Here is a 9,672-nt window from a genome sequence, read left to right as displayed (position 1 = left end):
CTTTGCCTCTGGAGTGAGAATCTTTCTGGGACCAGGATCCTCAGGAGAAACTGGGCTGATGTGCAAGACAAAGTCCTTTCCAGTGCCAGGTTTGTAGAGAACAGTTACCTGTGCCATTTCAGCTGTGACACTTGGGTTTAACCTTAATTAAAAGAGGATACTCTGGCTGGAGTGTGAAGGTGTTTTTCTGGGACTCCCACAGCTTTTGGGCCAAGTGGTGAGGAAAATTTGCCAAATTCCCAGATGTCCAGGGACTGGCTGGGCTGTAGGATGTACCTTGTCATGAAGAAAAGGCTGAACTTCTTTCTCCCAGCAAATTTCCACGTGATCCCTGCCCTCCCTCTCCTCAGATTTCAGAACTGTTGCAAAGAAATTCACAGTGGATGTCCCCACGAGCTCAATAAAGAATAATCAAATAAATGCCAATCCTATGGATACACCATGAAGAACTCCTGCTCCTGTTTGGGAGGAGGAACTGAAGTTCCCAGCCATTATTTGCCTGTTAATTGGATTTCTCCAGTTCTCCTGCATTGCAGTCTGCACTGAGCATTTGACAACTCACTGCTTAAGCAATTAGAGCAATTAAATCCTTATTTTTATAAGGATCTTAATTCATAATAGTCCTTGTTATGTTTTGTTCTGGAAGCCACTGGTTGAGCAAAGCCAGGCAGTCCTGAGTCACTGCAGAGGGTGGGTCTGGGATGGTTGCATGTGGGATTTGACATGGGTGCCACACAGCAACCAGGACATTTTTCTTAATTTAGTTACTTTTTAATAATTTGTTTGTTGTTTGGGGTGTTTAAATCAGAGCAGTCTTAACCCTCTCCCAGATGTCAGTCAAAAAGCCCATTTTTGTCAGCTGGCTGGCTTTATTTGCTCACTTTATCTTCTTTTCCCCCCCATTATTTCAGTGTTTATCTCAGGGGAAATGACTTTGCATGATGGATTGCACACTGAGCCAGCAGCTTCTGTGACCTAAGCATGGTTCACACTCTTATCAGACATAAATACTTATTAGTTGTAATAGTGATGAGGAGAGAGGAAGCACAGTAGTCAAAATAAGACTTGAGATTAAAGAAATTCACTGTTTTTTCCTCAGCAATATTGATTTTCTGTGTGATCCTGAGCAAGTCACTTATTTTCAGAGAGGTCTGTGCTCACATACTGCAGAAAGCAGAAATACTTTCTCATGTCTGGTCTCAAGAAGTGTTTTCAACTTCAGAAAATGGAACAATTCTGTCCATTTTCTGAAGTACATAAAAGAATAAGTAGTCTCTGCTTGCCTGACACTGAGAAGGGACCTGATCCATTAATCTGATCTTGTTCTATGAGATCATATCAACATTTCAAACTAAAAAATACAAAAGTTGTGCTGTGTTGAAGACTGGCACAGGTGGCACAAAGAATAAATATTCTCATTGTCCTATTTATCAGTTTTAATGACTTTTTTTGCAGAATTTAGGCTGTTTTATTTGTACAGGACAGCAGAGCTCAAAGATTCAGACTCTAGAGCCATTGGGAGTTTTTGCAGTTGCCCAATTAGCACTTCCTGGTGCTTTGCTGCAGATTGCTTTTAATGATGATCATAACCAGCCTCTCTTTTTTTTTTTTTTTTTTTACATCTGCTGAGCACTTTGGCCTTGTGACACCCAGCACAGGTCAAAAACTGCCATGAGAACACCAAGAAACCACATAAAGGTAAAATAATTTCTGCAACCCATTGGAACAATCCAGTGGGATGCAGAGAAACACACCAAGGAGGATAAGGATCTAAATCTCATGGAGAAAATAAAGTTTAAACCAGAAGTAATTTCATCTTCATCTATTTTGTCAGTTCTAGTGAATGTAGAGGTTTTCCACTGACTGACAGATGCTTTAGGATGTAATTGTTTTCAAAATTAAGGCTTTCAAGTATTAGCATGTGCTGGATATGGGATCCTATTGTTCAAAATGGCCATTTTGACAAGAGGAAATAAAATCCAAGATAAAATGTACAAAAGCAGTCCTTGGTTCACAAGGGAAGAAGGGCATTTTTCAGAATAAGGCCCTAAAAAAAATTTATACACCCTCAAAATGATGGCACCATTCAAATTTCTGATGACAGCACCCTGCTGAGCAGAAAGGAAAACCTCTTTTGTGGAATTTCATAGAAATTGGTGGGGAACTAGAATTCTTCCTTCAAGGAAAAAAAAAAAAAAAAAACCAAAAAAAACCAAAAACACTGTCCCTGTGGAATCAAGGGACTGAAAGCACAGCAACTCTGCTCAAAGGAGAGGCACATGGCAGAGCTCCTTGCACTGCACATCATCCACATGGCTTCCCTGGGGCCTGACAAAGAGCAAAAAAGGCCACTGGAAACCTGAAGCTTTGTGTTTGTGGAAGAGAGAAAAGCCAAACACATGCCCAGAGCAGGAGCACAGAGAGAGAAAAATGAAAACTGCCTTTTGAGGCTGCTGATGCAAGAGAAACTTCAAGAGCATTGGGATTTTTTTTGTTCAAATCCTGGCTTTGGTCAAAGCACTGAGCATAAAAATGTGTGGTTTATTTAATCCAACACTCCAGGAAAGACTTGCCTGCTTTGTAATTAAACAGAACTTCATCAAGGCAATGTCTCACATCATTCTGTAACTGCCTTTAACACAGACAACCCATTAATCCCCAAGCTGCCTGACAGCTTGAATAAAAAATAGAATTAAAATAATCCAAATAACAGCACAAATTGTGTGGTTTGGGCTCCCTTGAAATAACTGCTGATTTCACAAGTGCCTGAGAAGGGTGTCCCAGTGTGAGCCAGGCAGTGCAGCTGCTCCTGGGGATTTATAATTCTCATTAGAATTTCTATCACTCTTCCCATCCTGTCACCATGAGCTTCAACTTTTCATGTCATTCAATTGCCACCACCCCAAGCCTGGGCAGACTGGATAATCAAGTCTAAAAAATGGCTTTTTGATGTGTTTGTCAGGCCCAATCAAGAGCCACATGATAAGAGAATAGAGCCCAGCACATAAAACGTGGTCCCTGAGCTGCAGGAGGAGGGCTGGGCTGATGTCACCTCTCTGGGAAATGATAATCTCATGAAAAGGGGGATGCTGGTGACTGACAGCACTGCTCTGGTTCTCTTGTTGATTAATTGATTGTTTGTGGGGTTATTTTAGTTGAAGTTTAGTTCCTCCTGGTTCTCTGTGGGCTGCTTGTGATGTTCTTTTTTAAGAAACACTGTGCTGTTGTTAAGCATAAAGTGAAGGTTTATAAAACAATTCCTATTCCCTGTCAGGAGCAGGATTTTATAAGCACAGGACATTCCACTGCAGCACCATAAACTCACCTCTACCACACCACAAAGGAAGAAAATCTGCCTGTAGCAGCATGAAAAGATTTTCAACCATCCTGGCTTCACCCCAGGGCCAGTCCAGCCTAAATGTGGAATGATGAATTATTTGGCCTTTCTTGGCTTGTGCCATCTGGCTGGGAGGAAAAAAGGGAAAAATAGGTGAGTCAGAGAGAACATAAAAGGACTGCTCCTCTCACATAAATCAGTATCATCCCAAACCACAGCACACATCTCCAGACTCTTCTGTTTGTTTCCCTCATATTTATATCCTGTCAGCTTTTTCACTCACTGGGACTTTACTGTATAACAGTTATTCTTCTTTTAAAAGCAGATTTTTGGCTGGAAATGGAGGAAAGAGACATTGGATAGAGCAAGAGGAATGCTGCAAGAAAGAGAGGAGAGGGAGGAAGGCTCCATGGGAAGAGCACCTTTGGAGATGGGAGCACTTAGAGCTGCAAGACAGCACCACACAGAGAGCAAAATTGCTCTTCCCAGAGGAAAACCATTCCACTTATTCCACTTTGCACAGCTTGGCTTCAGTTCTCAATTAGTGGCTTTCAGTTTTAGCTTTGTTTTGAATGCCTGTCACCACTGAAGAGAAAATCAGCACAGACTGACATTTGCTCAGGCCAGGGATTCACTGCCCTGCCTTCCTCTGTCAGGAAAAAGGGTTGGTAGTGCTGAATGCCAGTGCAAAGCTGCTAATTAGGATTTCACACTCTTGGATATGATTTATGAATTACAAGTAAAAGACAAAGATGATCAAAGTTCAAACATCACCTCATTTCAAATCCTGTTTTCTCTCTTTTCTTTGGTGTCCTGGTGGTTCAGACTCTTCAGGGACACCTTCCACTATGCCAGGTTGCTCCAAGCCCTCTCCAACATGGCCCTGGACAAGAAAATTGTCCCAAAATGTATTTTCCCCCTGGAATGTTACACTGCAAATGTCAACATTTTAGCTTTTTATTCTGATTAGGATTGAACATTTTTAATAAATATTCTGTGAAGCTGTACCCAGATCTCAGCTTTGACCAATGAGTGCATGGAGCTGTCCAGGTAGGGAGAGAGAACTTTCCCAGGGATATCAATTCTGGAATTTCCCCTGTGTAATCCCCAGGGATTACAGGATTAGGATTTCAACCAACTCACTTGGGAAATTAGAGAAAATTTTTGAATTACAAACGTAGACACTCAAATTATTTCTTGATAGGCTAAGAGAAAACCAGTTTATGATATTTTAAAACCTATTTTAAAACCCTTTCCAAGGGTTTTAAATAAAACTTTAAGTAAAAGATGGGGTAAATCTGAAACCAGAGATTCCACCCTGTCACATTTATATGTTTACAATATTGAGCAGATTATTGTACCAGATTCTTTTTTCATTTATTTATCCCTCATGTTACTGCACCAGTTTTCAGAGAGGCTGGATTTTAAAACAGCACAGAATAGCTGTATTTAAACCTACCTATTTTTGGATAGTAATAATGAGTCTTCTGAGACATTTGAGATTCAGAAATTCAGGACAACCACTCAGGGATCTGCTCAGCTCCCAACCACTCTTCCTCACTGATGGGCAGCATTTAGGTACTTCCAGAAAAAGCAAAATGAAACCTGAGATTTGGGAAAGCACTGTTAAATGCCAGCACCTCAAGGGAGCAGGAAATCCCAGAGAAAATCAGGTTTCCAACTTTTCAAGTTTGAAAGGACAGGAATTATTTAGTGCAGAGATGGTGGGGAGGAGGTCACAGCCCTCATGGGTGAAGACAACAGCAGAGGGAGGAAAGAAACTGTTCTGTGTCTGCAACAGCTGGAAAAGTAAATGGAAAGGGTTAAATTGCAATAGCACAGGTCCAGTTCTGAATTAGGAAACTCCCTAAAGGTAAAGACAATTCAGCAGTGCACGAGGCTGAACAGAGAAGCTGTGGCTGCTCCACCCCTGGGAGTGTCCAAGGCCAGGCTGGGTGGAGCTTGGAGCCACCTGGGATGGGGGAAGGTGTCCCTGCCCCTGGCAGGGGCTGGAACAGGATGAGGTTTAAGGTCCCTTCTTACCCAAACCATCCCAGGGTTCCCAGATTCTGTGATTCCATAATTTACATTTGTTTCCTGTTCAATTTAAGTAAGGCCATGTTTGCAAGGTAGTGATTCATGTTCTTGTTGCCTATAATCCTTATTAATTTTAATAAAAATATCTATTTGTTCTTCCTTTTTCAAGCCCACTTTGCAATCTTCTCCAATTATTGCTCTTCTAAATGAGAAAAATGTTAATTTTCCCCTTTGTAATTAAAATACATTTCTGAGGTTTGAAATTATTTTATTTCACTGTCTAGTTTCTTCCTTCTCCTCTATCAAACACTGATTTTTTTTTTTCCACTTCAGTCCTTTCTAAGATTTACTTGGAGAAACTGTATTTTTTAATCCCAGATAATGTGCCATGAAATGCCAGTATTCCTTGGGTAGTGGCCTTATTAATGATGGCATTTGGGCTCCCTAAATAACAAGTACCAGGCAGAGGAGTCAGGATTCAGGGTCTGCAAATCTGGTTAGTGCAGACCACATAAAAATAGCAACTTGTTTTTCTTTTTCACACATTTCTTAGTGCCACAATGGTCACTGAAAGTGTCATTTCTAAATGAACAGAAAGATGCACAGCAAAGCCTTGGGATGAAAAGAGTTCTCCCCACACATAATAGCTGTTAAGGTAAAATTAAACTGAAGGGTGAGACAATGTTGCTTTTAATCCCATTACATAATAGGCAAATTTCAAGTAAAAATAGGGAATTTCCATTTGCAGCTCTCAGGAGTGAATTTTTGCCCACAGACCACCAGCATCTTCTGCTAAATCTCAGTATCTGTGATGTCCAGAGAAGCACAAGGACACAGGAGACCTGCACAGGAAGGAGCTGATCCTAAAATCCTGCCACCAGAGGCAGAGGCAACCACAGCAGCTCAAAGAACATTCAACATCTGCTCCAAAATAATAGAAAAAATGCAAAATAATGGAAGCAAAAGACTGGTTTTCTGTAGGAGCATATTTACAAGTTGAAGGTCTTACTCCTTCAGTTTGATTATCTGTGTCACAAAGTTATTCTGGTCTATTTTTTAAGTCTTTCTAAAAAGTAGTCCAAGACTTCTTTGTAGTTGCTGCTGTACCCCTCTGACTGCACGTTGAAGTTGCAGTGGTTGACATTTGCTGGTGACAGGCAGAACACAAATATGATATTTTTTTCATTCCATTACACAACATCTTCTGCAGCAGATGCCAGGCAAACTGCATGGAGTTTGCTGCATCCAGTACAGCCCTAGTACTGAAAATTCCATGTAGGAAGCTACATCAGCATTCCATGCTGTAAGTTTATAAATTGTACAACACACCCTTAATTCCTGAATGGCAAGCAATTCAATAATTTAGGAAATTACATTTATCAGTAATTCTTTTCTTTAGCTGCACTGAGGCAGGATAGGGTACATTTCTCAGTTTTATTCCATTGCTTTCATTCAATAACTGCTTTAAAACTTTGAATTGTCAAGTCAATAGAATTCAGAAGAACTCCAAATAAGCAAATCAATAACTATAAAATGGTGAATATCCCTTCTGTTCAGCTTGGGAAGACTTCACACAGATGTGGCTAAAAGGAAGACTTCCAAAACATCTGCACAGTGTGCAGGTCAGAGCCAAGGGAGCTGTTTTCACTGGGGGCAGCTCAGATTACTTCCCACAGAAACCCACATGGATCAGGATCCTGTGGGAGAAACTGTCACCAGCCCCCAGACAAGGGACAAAGCACAGTGACCACACACTTCAGTGCCTCACCTGCTGTGGAAGCTTCCAGAGCTTCACTCTCCTCTCCTGGCTCTGAGGCAGCTCCTCAATCCAGCAAAAGGCCTTGGCTTGCATCCCAAGGCAGTGGGTTGGATCCACAGCCATCTCAAACACGGATTCTCCATCTGGGAGCTGCTGTGGCAGCCACATTCCTCTGGGATAAAGCAATCCAGGAGGCCTTGGAAAGAGCACAGGAGAGCTGCAGACAAAGCATTTTCAGCCTGTGAAATATCCCTTTGGAGAACAGATACATCCAAACCCCTTCTGCTGCTGTCCTTCACCTTGCTTGTGAAGGGAACATCCCATTTGACTCCCAGCTCTGCTGTTTGTGTTTATTTTGTGCAAGAGACTCGACTAGCACAATGATAGTACCACAAGATCTAAAGATGGAATGCTTTTTTGCTGGAATGTTACTCCCACTAAAATTGCACACACATTTTGTGCTTCTCTCCCTCTATTCCTCTCACGTGTGGATGAATGAAAACAGTGTCAAACTCCCACTCTGGGAACAAAACAATAACACCCATGGCTGTCTCCCCATGAAATGTTGTGACTAATCCAACTCCAGGAGTTTTTCCCTTGCTCCAAGGAGCCTGGCTTATCTCCCCTGCCAGAACTCAGCTGCCACATCCCACCTGCCACAAAATCTTCCAATCTCAGCATTCCTTCTCTTCTGAGTCCTCCCAGGGCTCCCACAGGAGGATCAGGGTCCATCTGCAGCCGTTGTTCTCTCTGTCATATCTTGACCAAAAATAACAGATGCCCATGAAGCTTCTCCCTCATAAAAACTTTTGATAGCAGCTCTGCACACTCTCCCTGTTCAAAAATTACTGCAGCACAGAGACAAATAATATCTATTTCTAGAATAAAACCAAGCCTGCAGACTCTTCTACTCTCCAGCACATGAATAGCAGGGATGTCCTACCAAACAGTGCACAGAGCTATCACACAGATCTCTAAATTACTGCTCGTTTGAACTTACCTGAACCCTGTGTCAACTGAACTGGCCTCAAAAACAAGCTACACAATGGTGTGAGTGCTCACACTGCTGAATCAGGGCTACAAAAGGGCTTTGCATGCATCCTATGTTGAGTGGTCATCCATTACATGGAAAAAAATGCCTCTTCCCAATCAGATTTAATAGGATATAAGGTACTCTTGTTTTACTCCAGCTCTGAATAAGCTTTTCCTGCAATAGCACAGCACATTTGTTATAATGCACTAATATGTTAAATAATTTAATCTGATCAAACAGGTAAATAAATGCATGGAGCTCTATCTCTGTTCAGTTGTGCACTGCCACTGTTCCATGAAAAGCAGAGACTTGCAATGGGAATCCCCACAGTAATTATCCACTAAAACTATTTAACATTTATCACCACATCTCTCTCATTAACATTTGTCTTCAGCAGCACGTCCTTTGCTGAACATCCAGGTACAGCTGCCTGTGACACTTTGTGCCTCTGAACGGATTCAGGGTGAGGTCTGAGGGAACTGGGGGTGAAATTAAGTTGAGAATCCCTTTTTCCCACACATACTGAGGTGTTGCAACCCCTGGAATCCATAAATCCAGAGGCACATATTTTAAGGGACATACCTGCCTGCTCATGAGTCCTTTGGGAAAAGCTGCTTGAGAGGGGACAGGATTCCTGCCAGAGGGTGACAAGGGGAAGGGAGAAAAGGAAATCATTGTGAGGAGACAAACAAAACAGGGGTGAGCAGAGGGGAAACAACCTGAGGGGAACGTGAAGGACCAAGATCAATCCTGGAGGGAAATGAGGAGTTCCAGAGGGGCCCAGTAAGTCAAACCAAGAGGGTTGAGAGAGAAACTGAGGCGAACAGCACTGAGATAGCAACACTCGGTCCGGGCAAAGGGCGGTGGGAGGTGAAGGGGTGAGGGAGCGGCCAGTTCATGAGGGTGAGACCCCGGGGCAGTGCCAGGGGAGTGGGGTGAGGCCTTGAGGGGCTGAGGGGAGCAATGCCCGAGAGACGAGGCGAGGCGCTGAGGGGAGCAATCCCTGCGGGACGAGGCGAGGCGCTGAGGGGAGAACACCCGGTGCGGGTGATCCGCTGCCCCCGATGGCCGTGAGGCGCTGAGGGGCGAACACCGGGCTCCCCACAATGAGGGTAACACGCTGAGGGCAGCGCACCCGGTGCGGTTTATGCACTCCCCGCTGTGCGGGCGATCCGATCTCACTGGCGCGGGTGAGGCGCTGGGGAGCGAAATGAGAGGGGTGATGCTCTGAGGGGAGTGCTCCCGGTGCTAAACTCCCCGCGGTAAGGACGAAGCGCTGTGCCCGGCGCGGGTGAAGCACTGAGGGGACCCACACGCGGTGTACGGGTGAAGCACTGAGGGGAGCCACACGCAGCGCGGGTGAGGCACTGAGGGGACCCACACGCGGTGTACGGGTGAAGCACTGAGGGGACCCACACGTGCTGGCTGTACGGGTGAAGCACTGAGGGGACCCACACGCAGCGCGGGTGAGGCGCCGCCGGTGCGGGCGGGGCGGCGGGAGCGGCC

The 9,672-nt window shown here is 43.9% G+C and overlaps 1 protein-coding gene across 1 annotated transcript in view; it reads right to left on the bottom strand.

Moving 5' to 3' along the window:
- Window positions 1–278: 278 nt before the first annotated feature.
- ALDH2 (aldehyde dehydrogenase 2 family member) overlaps window positions 279–9,672 on the bottom strand; it is a 157,950-nt gene continuing 148,556 nt past the window's right edge. Inside the window, exon 14 of the mRNA XM_056504699.1 lies at window positions 279–288. The gene's annotated coding sequence lies outside the window, so the exon portion shown is untranslated. The remainder of the gene's footprint in view (window positions 289–9,672) is intronic.

This window comes from Oenanthe melanoleuca, chromosome 15 (assembly GCF_029582105.1).
Source record: "Oenanthe melanoleuca isolate GR-GAL-2019-014 chromosome 15, OMel1.0, whole genome shotgun sequence".
Taxonomy (NCBI): domain Eukaryota; kingdom Metazoa; phylum Chordata; class Aves; order Passeriformes; family Muscicapidae; genus Oenanthe; species Oenanthe melanoleuca.
This window is presented reverse-complemented; position numbering and strand designations above follow the sequence as displayed.